Here is a 17,157-nt window from a genome sequence, read left to right on the forward strand (position 1 = left end):
AGATTAAAATGGTGGGTGTTTCATTTTTTTTTTTCACACAGTATTTGCGCAGCGATTTTTCAAACGCATTTTTTGGGGAAAAAACACACTTTTTTAAATTTTAATGCACTAAAACACACTATATTGCCCAAATGTTTGATGAAATAAAAAAGATGATCTTAGACCGAGTACATGGATACCAAACATGACATGCTTTACAATTGCGCACAAACGTGCAGTGGCAACAAAATAAATACATTTTTAAAAGCCTTTAAAAGCCTTTACAGGTTACCACTTTAGATTTGCAGAGGAGGTCTACTGCAAAAATTACTGCCCTCGATCTGACCTTCGCGGCGATACCTCACATGCATGGTGCAATTGCTGTTTACGTTTGACGACAGACCGCCGCTTGCGTTCGCCTTAGCGCAAGAGCAGGGGGCGACAGGGGTGCTTTTTTTTTTTTTTTTTTTTTCTTTATTATTTTTTTGCTTTTTTATCTTATTTTTAAACTGTTCCTTTCATTTTTTTTTTTTTTAAATCATTTTTATTGTTATCTCGGGGAATGTAAATATCCCCTATGATAGCAATAGGTAGTGACAGGTACTCTTTTTTGAAAAAATTGGGGTCTATTAGACCCTAGATCTCTCCTCTGCCCTCAAAGCATCTGACCACACCAAGATCGGTGTGATAAAATGCTTCCCCAATTTCCCAATGGCGCTATTTACATCCGGCGAAATCTAAGTCATAAAATGCTCGTAGCTTCCGGTTTCTTAGGCCATAGAGATGTTTGGAGCCACTCTTGTCTCTGATCAGCTCTATGGTCAGCTGGCTGAATCACCGGCTGCATTCTCAGGTTCCCTGTTGAGACAGGAGAGCCAGAGAAAAACACGGAAGACGGTGGGGGGGGGGGCATTCCCTCCCACGGCTTGTAAAGGCAGTCTAGAGGCTAATTAGCCGCTAGGATTGCTTTTACATGAAAGCCGACCGCTGGCTGAAAAGAATGATACCAAGATGATACCTAAACCTGCAGGCATCATTCTGGTATAACCACTCAAAGTTGTGAATGGCGTACCTGAAGACAAAAAAATGGTTAACAATAAAGCACAGTAAACAGTAAAGTATAAATAATTACATACCTGAAAAACAAACATGATAAAACATAATAACAATAACAATAAAACACTGCAGAATAGAATACAGTAAAAAAAGAGCAGAACAATAGAGAGAGAGAATAGAGAGAGAGAACAATAAAACGACAACTATTTTTTTTTATTTTATATATATATTTTTTTTTTTTTACACTTTTTTTGTAACTAACTTTTATAACTGTAACCGGTTCCAGGTTCGGGTCTCTCAAAATGCGATGTCATCTGGAGAGACCCTGTGAAAGTGTGCCTAGTCTGTGCAATGCTGTGCCCTACGCTAATACTCAACTAGTGAATGGTAGCGTTCAAAACATTCACCAATGCAAAGACCAGGATTGTCAGGACAGGAGGGACAATAATAGCGGGTGTCACGCCTATATCCGCGTTTGCTGCAGACACAACATCTTTTTGGGGGGGTTCGTTGGGTAGGGATACTCGGGAGCACATCAAAATGCCTCTCATGCAGCCGACTGCATTTGGTTGGGGATGTGAATGGGGGAAGTACGGGTGCTGCAGAAGTGGTGGGTTCCCAATTAGGATTGGCGAATGCAGCAGGAAGGGCACTATGGGCACGACGGGCCTGTGTTTGTCTTCTTGGTGGCAGCGGGACACTACTTGTGCTTGCCACCTCACCAGCTTGAACTGCACTTATGGGACTCGCCACGTCACCAAGTGTTACTGCAGCGCTGGTTTGACTACGACCGGGGTATACTAGGCCGCTGGTGCTTGCCAGTTCAATAAAAAGCTTCCAAAAAAACTGTTAGCGATCGCAGGGATCAGGCCTGACTCTGCGAACGCTGCAGTTATGCGTTTAGTGTTTTGTAAGTGTCAGTGATCGATCGATACTGCACTTGGGTGGGCTGGACTGGGCCGGGCGGAGGGGCAAAACGCAGGTGCTAGCAGGTATCTGGGTTGATCCCGCTAACACTGCGTTTTTGGGAACCCTAAACTGCTGGGGACGCTAGTATAGATCTGATCGGATCAGATATTGATCTGTTCAGATACTATACCACTAAAGGAGGCGTATGCTGTGTGCGTGGGTGTTAGCGGTACTGGCGCTAACCTGACGCTGCCTGGGGCCGGTGCTTGCTAGTTCACCAAAATGCTACCAAAAAAACTGTTAGCGATCGCAGGGATCAGGCCTGACTCTGCGAACGCTGCAGTTATGCGTTTAGTGTTTTGTAAGTGTCAGTGATCGATCGATACTGCACTTGGGTGGGCTGGGCCGGGCCGGGCGGAGGGGCACAACGCAGGTGCTAGCAGGTATCTGGGCTGATCCCGCTAACACTGCGTTTTTGGGAACCCTAAACTGCTGGGGACGCTAGTATAGATCTGATCGGATCAGATATTGATCCGATCAGATACTATACCACTAAGGGAGGTGTACGGTGCGTGCGTGGGTGTTAGCGGTACTGGCGCTAACCTGACGCTGCCTGGTGCTTGCTTGCCAGTTCACCAAAATGCTACCAAAAAAACTGTTAGCGATCGCAGGGATCAGGCCTGACTCTGCGAACGCTGCAGTTATGCGTTTAGTGTTTTGTAAGTGACAGTGATCGATCGATACTGCACTTGGGTGGGCCGGGCGGAGGGGCAAAACGCAGGTGCTAGCGGGTATCTGGGCTGATCCCGCTAACACTGTGTTTTTGGGAACCCTAAACTGCTGGGGACGCTAGTATAGATCTGATCAGATCAGATATTGATCCGTTCAGATACTATACCACTAAGGGAGGCGTATGCTGCGTGCGTGGGTGTTAGCGGTACTGGCGCTAATCTGACGCTGCCTGGGGCGACGCATATCACCGCCGGGCGATCAGGGGGCTAAACCTTTATTAGGTAATAAACGGCGGGTGCCCTGACACTATAAAAAATAAACGAACTAACCTGCGTCACCCGTAACGGTTATACGGTGATCAGTGGTGAAAGGGTTAACTAGGGGGCAATCAAGGGGTTAAAACATTTATTAGATAGTATATGGGGGTCCCTGTCGCTATAAAACGCTGACGGCGAACCTAAATATTTACCTCACTAACTAGCGTCACCAGCGACACTAATACAGCGATCAGAAAAATGATCGCTTAGCGACACTGGTGACAGGGGGTGATCAAGGGGTTAAAACTTTATTAGGGGGGGTTAGGGGGGTACCCTAGACCTAAAGGGGGGTAATACTCACTGTCCCAACACTGTAATTGTCACAAACTGACACCAATACAGTAATCAGAAAAAAAAAAAAAAAAAAAAAAACCTGCTGGTGTCAGTTTGTGACAGGGGGGGGGGTGATTGGGGGGGGATCGGGGGGCGATCGGGGGGGGGATCGGGGTGTTTTGTGTGCCTGGCATGTTCTACTGTGTGTGTAGTGTGTTGTGCACTCACATTGATGTCTTCTCCCCTCGGCGCTGGAACGGAAACTACCGAGCCGAGGGGAGATGACATCATTTCCTTTGCTGCTGTTTAGCATACAGCAGCAAAGGAGTGTTCCCATTGGCCGGCGGCGATCGCGAGGGGGGGGCCACGAACGGATGGCCTCCCCCTCATCTCCGATCGCCGGGGAACAGAACGGGACCGCTTCGGGCACCGGGGGGGGTCCGATCGGACCCCCCACCCGCTAGAGGCAAATCACGTACATGTACGTGATTTTGCCTGCCCGTGCCGCCTTGCCGACGTAAATCGGCGTTAGGCGGTCCTTAAGTGGTTAAGTGCCCAGTGGTCAAGTGGTTAAGCAAGGCTGAGTTGAGTGAGCAAGAACAGAATCGTGTCATTATACCTGCTCACCATCACCAGTTTGCTCATATGGCACTACCATGAAGGGGTTAAGCAACAAGGTAGACACTTCACAGAGGGTGCCATAAGAGCTGCAGGCCTTTGGATTATAGGAGCAAAAAGACAGATCACAGCTACACTACACAGCTGTGTTCAGTGCCACAAACTGAGAGGGAAAGATCAGCAACAGCAAATGTCAGATTTGCCAGCTGACAGCAAAAGACAGATCACAGCTAGACTGCACAGATGTGTTCAGTGCTGCAAACTGAGAGGGAAAAATCAGCAACAGCAAATGTCAGATTTGCCAGCTGACATTGTCTTTGGGCCATGGATGGTGACAGCCCACAGAACTTGAAGTGGCCAAGAAAATAGCAAATGATGGGCAGTTGTCAGACTTACACGTACCTGACTGACGAACCCAATGTAGCAGGGGGAGGCCTCCCGTACGTATCTGGTTCCTGGCCCCTGGTAGTGTGAACAGAAGGCACAGGAGCACAGAGTGGTAAGAGAGCCTGGCGGGTGACTTGCGGAAGTAAGATCCTGATGCAGATAGACTGGAAGTACTTGGCAAGCTGGAGTGTAGGCAGCTGGTGCAGAGCAGTAGCAGAGGAGGGCAGATCCGGTCACAGGCAGAGTTGGCAGCAAGTTGTCAGCACGGTACAGAGGAACAGGCAGCATCAAAGTCCGGGTCACAGGCAGGGTTGGCAGCAGGGGAAAAACAGGAGAAAAAAAGAGGTTTCTCTAAAGAGGGTCAACAGAGAACACTCATGTGAATACAAAACCAGCTTTATTATTTACCAAAAATTAAACCATTTAGTAGTACAAAAAGTGAAAAATTAGCAATATGGACAGACGGTTATCACAAACCTATTAAAAGTTGGACAACGTTGTCACAAGGGGTATTTTAAAAACAAATGAGAGCCGCGGCTACACACCCACTCATACACATCATGCACACTCGGTCATGGGGTATATTGGATAAACAGCAGTCCTGCATAGTAGGGATGGCAATTTTTGATGAAAGATATTCCTAATACAGAGTATCCAGTTGAGCAGGAACAGTCCTATACCATTAGTATTGATATGATGTAAAGGGGTGGATGATCTGACTATCCAGTAAATTATTGAGTGTAGACCATAGATGGAGTGATCTCTCAAGGGATCATCACACACAGTGATTGTATAGACCACAGCTGATAAATAGGTAGCGAGCGCTTTTCAGATTGCAGCAACAAAGAAATGTAGAATCATCTACATAGGCAGCAGAATGAATGTCCATGGAGATAACATTAAGGAAACACAAGAACAAGCTGACATACGTTTTAGAAGTGCTGAGTGGAATGGAAGGATCTCACTGACCGCACTGTATCCGTCATCAGACTGTGATGGTCCTTGGTGTTGAAATCTCTCTGTGGACAGAGGCTTCTTTATAGCTCACTAACAGTGTAGATTAGTGAGGAGCCGTCCCTCACTCTGGAGCCGCTGAAGCGCCGTTGTTGCTATATGGTGCGTGGCTGCAAGGGAAAGCTGGCATCAGCTGTTGGATCAGCTGTTGGGTCCATGTGAGGATAGATCAGATCAAGTTGTGCGCAGCTCCGAAGGGCGTGCTGACGTCACACCGCTAGGGTTGGCAGCAGGCAGACAATGCGCCCGTTCGCGCTGTTGTGCGGGCGCTTGCACACGCCTGGGGGCGCATCGGAGCTGGCGCGCGCACGCTGCTTGGCGCCAAGCGCTCTATTTAATCTGCTGGAACTTCCTGCTCATGCTGTCCGATCTGCAGCTCCCAGTTCCTGTGTTCCTGTTACCTGTCTGCTTGTTTTGATCTCCTTGTGACCCGGCATGTCTTTTGGATTCCTCTCTGCTAGCTGCCTGCATCTGACCCCGGCTTTCCTTGACCACGAATCTGCCTGCTCCTTTGTACCACTTTGTCTGTCTGCTGCCAACCCTGCCTGTGACCCAGACTTTGAGCCTGCCTGTTCCTCTGTACCATGCTGACTACTTGCTGCCAACTCTGCCTGTGACCAGATCTGTCCTCCTCTGCTCCTGCTCTGCACCAGCTGCCTACGCTCCAGCTTGCCAAGTACTTCCAGTCTATCTGCATCAGGATCCTGGGCCTTACTTCCGCAAGTCACCCCCCAGGCTCTCTTACCACTCTGTGCTCCTGTGCCTTCTGTTCACACTACCAGGGGCCAGGAACCAGATACGTACGGGAGGCCTCCCCCTACTACATCGGGTTCGTCAGTCAGGTACTTGTAAGTCTGACAGTATCGGACAGCCATGTCCGAGCCTGAGCAGGGGACCTCTTCCATGGAGGAATTGTGCAGACACCTGGCGGGTCTCACACAAGCTGTGAAGAGCCTTCAGGAAGGCTATACTAGACTAGAGGCACGAGTCCAGGTGCTGTCCTCACCTGCTAACCCTCAAGTTGCTTCTGCTGCTGGACTCTCATCTCCTCCCTCCGTGGTTATGCTCCCTCCTGAGCCAAGGGTTCCAACACCCGACAAATTTCCCAGTGAGCGTAGTAAGTACCGATCCTTTCGCAATGCCTGTGGACTTTACTTTGCTCTGCTACCATGCACCTTTTCCTTAGAGGCGACCAAGGTGGGCCTCGTGATTTCTCTCTTGTCCGGTGAACCACAGACCTGGGCCCACCGTCTCTTGGAGCAAAAGTCAGTTCTCTAGACAACCTGGATGCATTTTTTGCTGCCATGTCTCAACTATACGAGGACCCCCAGTTGAAAGCCACCGCTGAATCCATCTTGCATGCCCTACAACAAGGGCGTAGACCCGCAGAAGATTATGTCCTGGAATTCAGGCGCTGGAGTTCAGACACAGATTGGAACGACGTGGCCCTGCGTTACCAATTTCGTATGGGCCATTCCGATTCCATTAAAGATGAGTTGGCGCAGGTTGGAGTACCACAAACGTTGGAGGAGCTTATCAATCTGTCCGTTCAGATAGATCGGCGCCTCAGGAGCTTCGCTCCGAAAGGTCCACCAGCCAATTCCGTCCTACCTGGATCCTCCCAAAGGTCCCTAGTGCTACCAGCTCTGTCAGCCAAAGCCCTCACATACCACCTACCCCGGTCCTTGATACCCCGGAACCGATGCAGCTCAGCCTTCTCTGTCCATCTCTCAGGCCAGAAGAATGGCAGCATCGACGGGTCAACAATCTGTGTATGTACTGCGGGGAGTCGGGTCATTACGTTAGATCTTGCCCTAATAAAACACGTAAGTCCCTTTCAACCTCTACTAAATATGCATCTGCCTTGCCTAATCTTGCTAATCATCTTGCTCTTCCCATTATTCTTCAGCTTCCAGGACAGGATCTTACAGTCTCGGCCATAATTGACTCCGGAGCCTGCAGCTGCTTCATAGACCTAACTTTCACTGCTAACCACCGCATTTCTCTCCAAGCAAAATTACAGGGCCTTGCGGTGCACCTTGCTGATGGTTCCACCCTTAGCTCTGGTCCCGTCACCCAGGAGACTATTCCTCTGTTGGCCATCGTGAGCACTCATCACCGGGAGGCTCAGGAGGGAGCATAACCACGGAGAGAGGAGATGAGAGTCCAGCAGCAGAAGCAACTTGAGGGTTAGCAGGTGAGGACCGCACTTGGACTCGTTCCTCTAGTCTAGTATAGCCTTCCTGAAGGCTCTTCACAGCTTGTGTGAGACCCGCCAGGTGTCTGCACAATTCCTCCATGGGAGAGGTCCCCTGCTCGGGCTCGGACATGGCTGTCCGATACTGTCTGACTTACACGTACCTGACTGACGAACACGATGTAGTAGGGGAAGGCCTCCCGTACGTATCTGGTTCCTGGCCCCTGGTAGTATGAACAGAAGGCACAGGAGCACAGAGTGGTAAAAGAGCCTGGCGGGTGACTTGCAGAAGTAAGGCCCAGGATCCTGATGCAGATAGACTGGAAGTACTTGGCAAGCTGGAGCGTAGGCAGCTGGTGCAGAGCAGGAGCAGAGGAGGGCAGATCTGGTCACAGGCAGAGTTGGCAGCAAGTAGTCAGCACGGTACAGAGGAACAGGCAGGTTCAAAGTCTGGGTCACATGCAGGGTTGGCAGCAGGCAGACAACGTGGTACAAAGGAGCAGGCAGATTCGTGGTCAAGGAAAGCCGGGGTCAGGTGCAGGCAGCTAGCAGAGAGGAATCCAAAAGACAAGCCGGGTCACAAGGAGATCAAAACAAGCAGACAGGTAACAGGAACACAGGAACTGGGAGCTGCAGATGGGACAGCACCGAGCAGGAAGTTCCAGCTGATTAAATAGAGCGCTTGGTGCCAAACACCGTGCGCGCGCCAGCGCCGATGCGCCCAGGCGTGTGCCCGCGCGTACCCGCACCAGCATGGACTGGCGCGAACCGGCGCACACCAGAGTGCCCAACAGCAAGTCCGTTCCGAGACCTCCTCTGACGGCAATGCTCTTCACTTGCATGAGTGTGCATGCAGTACACATTGAAGTAATAGAATCTATGGATGCCTCAAGTTTCATCAATGCTTTAAGACGATCCCTAGCCATCAGAGGACCAGTCAACACACTAAGATCTGACTGTGGAATTAATTTTGTTGGAGCCTGTCGAGAGTTACAGCTCAACTCTAGGCCAATCCAAGACATTTTAGCTGAAAAAGGCTATACATGGATTTTCAATCCTCCTCATTCTTCCCACATGGGTTGCTCATGGGAGAGAACGATAACGTAAAATATTGGACTCTATGCTTATAGACTTTAACTCCACAAGACTTACCCACAAGATTTTAACCACCTTCTTGGCAGAGGCATCTGCCATAAACAATTCAAGACCACTTGTTCCAGTGTCCAAAGATCCAGAGACCCCAACTATCCTTACCCCAGCTACTCTTCTTACCTAGAAGCTTGGGTCTGTTTCACCTGGAAACTTTAAAGAAGGAAATATGTGCTAGGACCAGTGGAAGCGAGTACAACACCTCGCCAAGTGCTTCTGGAATCATTGAATTCTACTCTCCAAGGATGCAGGAAATGGCAATGGTTGAACCCTAACATACAAGTTGGAGATCTTGTTCTGCTTAAGGACCAGCAAGCTGAAAGAATCAAATGGCTCATGGGACTTATTGTAAAGAGCATTCCTAGTGATGACAGTAAGGTAAGTAAGGTGGAGGTGAAGGTTTCAAGACAAAGGGCTGTAAAGACTTTCATCAGACCTATCACAGAACTTATTCTGCTCTTGCCATTTGGAGAATGAACTTGTTTGCCTATGCTACTGGATCCTACCCGTGACTTCAAACGAAAGTGTCTTGAACTTTAGTTGACATAACTTGAAGCCTTAAATTAAGAGTTATGCCCTGTTCACACGATCGGACATTGATCGGACATTCCGACCACAAAATCCGTCATATTTTTTCCGACGGATTTTGTGCCAAACTTGTCTTGCATACATACGGTCGCACAAAGTTGTCGGAACATCCGATCGTTCTGAACGCGGTGACATAAAAAAAATACGTCAGGACTATAAATGGGGCAGTAGCCAATAGCTTTTGCCTCTTAATTTATTCTGAGCATGCATGGCATTTTGTGCATCGGAATTGTCCACACACGGTCGGAATTTATGCAAACAGATTTTGTTGTCAGAAAATTTTATAGCCTGCTCTCAAACTTTGTGTGTCGGAAATTCCGATGGAAAAAGTCTGATGAAGCCCACACACGGTCGGAATTTCCGACAACAAGCTCCGATCGCACATATTCCGTCGGAAAGTCCGACCGTGTATACAGGACATTATTGTTATTGCATTATATGCATGTTCTTTTTATGTCTTTCAGGCCTTTAAGACATCTATCAAATTGCACTGTTTGTTATTTGCAGTTGCATAACTACCGATTTGATGTATATAGTGACATTTACCATAACAGACAGGGAGTGTGCTGCCCCAACGGGCCATAGAATTTATATAGATTGTTTTCCTAATTATTTTCTATGGACGTTTTATATTTAGTTCACATGCTGCCATCTAGTGACCTTTTGTGGTAATGCACTTGTTTGCTCATGTTCTTTTTCCCTTATGTTATGACACACTTCCTTTGTATGTAATGCTCCACTCTTCTTCCTGAGATTGTACTTCCTGTGTCATGGATGCAGCTAACAGACCACATGTAGCAGGACACATGTATTCTGCATAGTAAGCTGCAGACAATATCATCTTTTGACCGCATAAATACCACAATCTATTCATCTGCTGTAACCTGATGTTCAGAATAAAAGCACCTTTGTGGATGGAATCCGTATTTGGTGAGATCAAGCTATCTGATGAGGATTGTCCTCAGTGGTTATATCTTATACAGGCCAAGCATAGAGGTCTCACAAGAGATAAGTCACTTCACAACAATCAGAGTCAGAATACATGAACATCGATGGACAGAGATGGGGCTCAGGTAAGTATTGGAGGTGCTGGGGCGGCTGCTGCACACAGAAGGCTTTTTAACTCCGCACACACGGGCTGCAGGTCAGATGGAATAGACGGATTCAATAGAAAGTGGCTGACATTTGGCCCTTCTGTTGAAGGGGCATGACTGAAAAAGGTCTGCTGATCACCACCCCATCAACGTTCTCAGCCAATGGCTGAGAGCTCTGACTAGTGTGTTCTGGCAGGAGCTCCTGTCAGAACACCATAGCTCAGTGGGGGAGATCGTTAACATCAGATAGTTAGGAAAGCGGCTCCTCATTTTTTTGTTCAGCCTGCAAAAAAAACTGTTATGCCCCGTACACACGATCGGACATTGATCGGACATTCCGACAACAAAATCCATGGATTTTTTCCGACGAATGTTGGCTCAAACTTGTTTTGTCTACACACGGTCGCACAAAGTTGTCAGAATTTCCGATCACCAAGAACGCGGTCACGTATACCACGTACGACGAGACTATAAAAGGGCAGTTCAGAACCAAGTGCGGTACCCTTTGGGCTCCTTTTGCTAATCTCGTGTTAGTAAAAGTTTGGTGAGCGATGATTCGCGCTTTTTCAGATCGTATTTCTGCTGTTCAGTTTGTGCTTGTGGGTTTGTATCTGGTCTTCAGTGCTTGCAGCGAGTTACCCTTGACTTGTCATTGTGTTCTTGTTCATTCGTTACTGATTTTCAGGTCGCTTTTCACAGGCCTTGCTGTTCTTCAGTGTATTCTGTTACTTTGTTCTGAGCAGCCGACCGTTTTCTAGCCATGTTGCGTATACGTACTCCTTGTAGAGTTTGTGCTGTGCGGGGGCTTGGTGTTGGGGTCCTTACCTTGACACAAGCCCAGTCCATGAACAGGGTGGGGAGGAGTTCATGGACCAAGAATTGGTTGCTCCAGCGTGACCAGTTCTGTCACATGCCTTTGCTCCATGAGATCTGTGAGAATAATCCTGATGATTTCAGGAACTTTCTCAGAATGACGGACCCTGTATTTCACCATTTGTTGGCTTTGCTGACCCCCTATATCAGCAGGCAGGATACCTGCATGAGGCAAGCCATCACTCCGGAGCAGAGGCTCGTCGCCACCCTGAGGTACTTGGCAACAGGGAGAAGCCTGCAAGACCTTAAGTTCTCGACAGGCATCTTCCCCCAGGCTCTGGGGATCATTATCCCAGAGACCTGTTCTGCCATCATCTAGGTCCTGCAGAAGGAGTATATTAAGGTAAGATTTTTATCCTTTAACATCACATTATATTGTAAATAATGTTTGATAATGTAATGTATTTCTTTCTTCATTCCCTAATTACCATGATTGTAATATGCTGAGAATGTCCCCTTTGTCCTCATGCATGCTGGATTTTTATGTAATTTTTTTTGGTCCTTCATACATATTTGCCTTCACTTACCTCCCCAGCATGCTCTCCTGGGCCTATATTCACGTGGTCATGTAGTCACTTAACAATGTATTTTGTCAGCTCCATAGTAGTGCTTTACCCCAAACACCCCCTAAAATGTGTAAAATTGTGATGTGTGCTTTAAATTCAGGCAGAGTGCCAGAGGCTTTTTTTTGGGTTCACAAAATCATTTGGAACCCTCCCTCCCCCCAACTGTTAACTCAGCTGATACCAATCCTCTATCTGCTGACTTTGCCAAACCCATACACACTGTACCCACCTCTTTTGTGGTCAGATTTATGGATGAATTCCCCAAAGCATGTAGTGCAAGGGCCTGCCTGAATACTTTTAAATGGTACTGTTTTAAGTTTTTGTTTCCTATTATTATCTTGATAGGTAATAGCAGAATGTAAAAATGTGCTAAAATGTGTACAGTGTGTGTTTATCTCTTTGTATTATGACACTTCTTACCTGTCCAGTGGACTGCCAATAATGTAAGTAAGGAGGGGCTGACCAAAGTAATACACATTGTTTATGCATTCATCTCTCAATGAAGTGGAGAGGGTTACCTGTCCAAAACATCCCCCCCATAAAATTTTACAAATGGCCCATGAGAGGGGGGAGGAATCTGATAGGTGGACCTTATACCTTTGTCTTTAAATAGTCCCTAAAATAAATGTTATACTGACGTTGGCCAAGAATGTTTGTGTCTAATCTGCTTTCCATGTTTATGTGCAAAATTAATAATTTATTATTCTTGTTTGACTCCACAGTTTCCTTCCAACCCACAGGAATGGCAGACTGTGGCCTCCCACTTTGCCCAGCGGTGGGACTTTCCTAACTGCGGAGGGGCAATTGAAGGGAAACACATCCACATCGTCCCACCACCCAACTCGAGGTCATACTATTACAACTACAAGGGGTTCAATAGTATCGTGATGTTGGCGGTGGTTTCGGCTACTTACAAGTTCCTGTATGTGGACGTGGGGAAGAATGGCCGGATGTCAGATGGTGGAGGCATCACCCAGACAGAGTTCTACAGGCGTCTCCAGAATGGCAGCTTGGACTTGCCACCTCCAGAAGACAATGTGGAAGGACTCCCATTTGTCTTCGTTGCGGATGAAGCGTTTGCGCAGGGGGACCATCTTATGCGGCCATTCCCTATGAGGACCCTCACCCCGGACCAGAGGGTTTTTAATTACCGCCTATTTCTTACACCCATACACATGGCGGAGTATAAACTGAATCATATCATCCTGGCTTGCTGTGTTCTCCACAACTTTTTAAGGAGAAATTCTGTGAACTATGCTGGCTCAGTTGGGCCTGAATCCAGAATTCATGTAAATGAACCAACCCTGACGATGCTTGAAGCTGGCCGTCCTGGCTTGCCCCCCCTGAGTGCCCCCGAGGTCCGTCTAAGATACATGGAATACTTTGCGGGTAGGGGGGCCATCAATATGCCAGACAATGTCTGAGACATCTTTTAAATGAAAAACAAATTTTAACTAATAAAATATTTGCTGACATTTACTGCTTGTGTTTCTTTTAGCTGACCCTGACATAAATTTGGGGAGTCCTGAAAATGGCGTGATTGTTACATAGTTACATAGTTACATAGTAGGTGAGGTTGAAAAAAGACACACGTCCATCAGGTCCAACCTATGTGTGTGATTATGTGTCAGTATTACCTTACATATCCCTGTATGTTGTGGTCATTCAGGTGATTATCTAATAGTTTCTTGAAGCTATCAATGCTCCCTGCTGAGACCACCGCCTGTGGAAGGGAATTCCACATCCTTACCGCTCTTACAGTAAAGAACCCTCTACGTAGTTTAAGGTTAAACCTCTTTTCTTCTAATTGTAATGAGTGGCCCCGAGTCTTATTAAACTCTCTTCTGCAAAAAAGTTTTATCCCTATTGTGGGGTCACCAATACAGTATTTGTAAATTGAAATCATATCCCCTCTCAAGCGTCTCTTCTCCAGAGAGAATAAGTTCAACGCTCGCAACCTTTCCTCATAACTAAGATCCTCCAGACCCTTTATTAGCTTTGTTGCCCTTCTTTGTACTCGCTCCATTTCCAGTACATCCTTCCTGAGGACTGGTGCCCAGAACTGGACAGCATACTCCAGGTGTGGCCGGACCAGAGTCTTGTAGAGCGGGAGAATTATCGTTTTATCTCTGGAGTTGATCCCCCTTTTAATACATGCCAATATTCTGTTTGCCTTATTAGCAGCAGCTTGGCATTGCATGCCATTGCTGAGCCTATCATCTACTAGGACCCCCAGGTCCTTTTCCATCCTAGATTCCCCCAGAGGTTCTCCCCCCAGTGTATAGATTGCATTCATATTTTTGCCACCCAAATGCATTATTTTACATTTTTCTACATTGAATCTCATTTGCCATGTAGTCGCTCACCCCATTAATTTGTTCAGGTCTTTTTGCAAGGTTTCCACATCCTGCGGAGAAGTTATTGCCCTGCTTAGCTTAGTATTGTCTGCAAATACAGAGATTAAACTGTTTATCCCATCCTCCAGATCGTTTATAAACAAATTAAATAGGATTGGTCCCAGCACAGAACCCTGGGGAACCCCACTACCCACCCCTGACCATTCTGAGTACTCCCCATTTATCACCACCCTCTGAACACGCCCTTGTAGCCAGTTTTCAATCCAGGTACTCACCCTATGGTCCATGCCAACGGACCCTATTTTGTACAGTAAACGTTTATGGGGAACTGTGTCAAATGCTTTTGCAAAATCCAGATACACCACGTCTACGGGCCTTCCTTTATCTAGATGGCAACTCACCTCCTCATAGAAGGTTAATAGATTGGTTTGGCAAGAACGATTCTTCATGAATCCATGCTGATTACTGCTAATGATATCGTTCTTATTACTAAAATCTTGTATATAGTCCCTTATCATCCCCTCCAAGATTTTACATACTATTGATGTTAGGCTAACTGGTCTGTAATTCCCAGGGATGTTTTTTGGGCCCTTTTTAAATATTGGTGCTACATTGGCTTTTCTCCAATCAGCTGGTACCATTCCAGTCAATAGACTGTCTGTAAAAATTAGGAACAACGGTCTGGCAATCACCTGACTGAGTTCCCTAAGTACCCTCGGATGCAAGCCATCTGGTCCCGGTGATTTATTATTGTTAAGTTTCTCAAGTCTAATTTTAATTCCGTCCTCTGTTAACCATGGAGGTGCTTCCTGTGTTGTGTCATGAGGATAAACACTGCAGTTTTGGTTACTGAAGCCCCCCGATTCACTCGTGAAGACTGAGGAGAAGAATAAATTCAATACCTTTGCCATCTCCCCATCCTTTGTAACCAGATGTCCTTCCTCATTCTTTATGGGGCCAATATGGTCTGTCCTCCCTTTTTTACTGTTTACATACTTAAAGAATTTCTTGGGATTTTTTTTTGCTCTCCTCCGCTATGTGTCTTTCATGTTCTATCTTAGCCGTCCTAATTGCACCCTTACATTTCTTATTGCATTCTTTATAAAGTCTGAATGCTGAGGATGATCCCTCAACCTTATATTTTTTGAAGGCCTTCTCCTTTGCTTTTATATGCATTTTTACATTGGAGTTAAGCCATCCAGGATTTTTGTTCGCTCTTTTAAATTTATTACCCAATGGGATACATTGGCTAATGCCCTTATTTGATATGCTCTTAAAGCAAACCCATCTCTCCTCCGTATTCTTTGTTCCTAATATTTTATCCCAATTTATGCCTTTTAGCAAGGTTTGTAGTTTAGGGAAGTTGGCTCTTTTGAAATTCAGTGTCTTTGTATTCCCTTTATGTTTCCTATTTGTGTGATTTATACTGAAACTAATTGACCTGTGATCGCTGTTACCTAAATTGCCCCGTATTTCCACATCTGTGATCAGGTCTGTATTGTTGGTAATCAGTAGATCCAGTAATGTTTTATTTCTAGTTGGTGCGTCTACCATCTGACCCATAAAATTGTCCTGCAAGACATTAAGGAACTGGCGAGCCTTAAATGAATGCGCGGTTCCCTCCGCCCAGTCTATGTCTGGATAATTAAAATCCCCCATTATGATAACACTTCCCATCCTTGCTGCTAATCCAATTTGTGATAGGAGATCCGTCTCCACTTCCTCCTTCAGGTTAGGGGGCCTATAGCATACTCCCAGTATTATTTTCCCCTAGCTTCATCCCTTTGGAGCTCTACCCATAAGGATTCCACCTCCTCTCTAGCTCCCTCAGTGATGTCATCTCTCACATTCGCTTGTACATTATTCTTGATATATAGGCATACCCCTACCCCTTTTTTACCCTCTCTATCCTTGCGGTATAGGGTATACTCTTGAATGTTTGCCAGCCAATCATGAGAGCTGTTGAACCAGGTCTCTGAAATTCCCACAAAATCCAAATCCTCCTTGTACAACAGTACCTCTAGTTCACCCATCTTGTCTGCCATGCTCCTGGCATTGGTGAACATGCCACATAGTTTAGACCGGTTGCATATTGTCCTCGTATTGGGTGTTTCAAAATTGCAACTAGGACTTGCTACTATACTCACCTTGTGTTTTTGTGCTTTGGTTAACCTACCACTAATGCCCCCAACACTACCCTCTGGAATATCATCCGCGCTGGCTATCACTGTCTCTGGACCCTCCCCCCCATCGCCTAGTTTTAAAACCCCTCTAACTTTTTGGCCATCTTCATTCCCAGCAGATCTGCACCCTCCTCATTTAGGTGCAGTCTGTCCCTTCTATAGTACCGGTTACTGACTGAGAAGTCGGCCCAGTCCTCCACGAACCCAAACCCCTCCTTACTACACCAGCTCTTCAGCCACTTGTTTACTTCCCTAATCTCCCTCTGCCTTTCTGGTGTGGCTCGATGTACCGGTAGTATTCCTGAGAATACTACCTTGGAGGTCCTTTTCCTCAATTTAGCACCTAAGTCCCTAAAATCATTCTTTAGGACACTCCATGTGCCTCTGACTTTGTCATTGGTGCCAACGTGCACCATCACAGCCGGGTCTTCCCCAGCCCCTCCCAGTAATCTGTCCACAAGATCCGTGATGTGCTGAACCCGAGCACCCGGTAGACAACTTACTGTTCGGCGCTTCAGGTCTTGGTTACAGATTGCCCTCTCTGTCCTTCTAAGAATTGAGTCCCACCAGAATCTGTCTTTCCTTTCCCTTTGCTGCCCCCCCACTCTCACTGGAGGAGTTCTTCCCCTGGCAGCTAGGAGAGTCCCTCATCTCCAGCAGTGCTGGTCCCTGACTGGTTTCACCAATGACACTAAATGGAGCGTACTTATTGGGATGCTCCAGTCCTGGATCGGCCTCTCTGGCACTTCCCCCTCTACCCCTCCTGACTGTCACCCATCTGCTCTTTGCTAGTGCCTGCGCCTCTTTGTCTCCACCCGCCTCTGTGCTGGCTCCTGCCGGCACCTGCCGTGTACATTCCTGGCTC

Source organism: Aquarana catesbeiana, linkage group LG10 (genome assembly GCF_042186555.1).
Source record: "Aquarana catesbeiana isolate 2022-GZ linkage group LG10, ASM4218655v1, whole genome shotgun sequence".
NCBI classification, from domain to species: domain Eukaryota; kingdom Metazoa; phylum Chordata; class Amphibia; order Anura; family Ranidae; genus Aquarana; species Aquarana catesbeiana.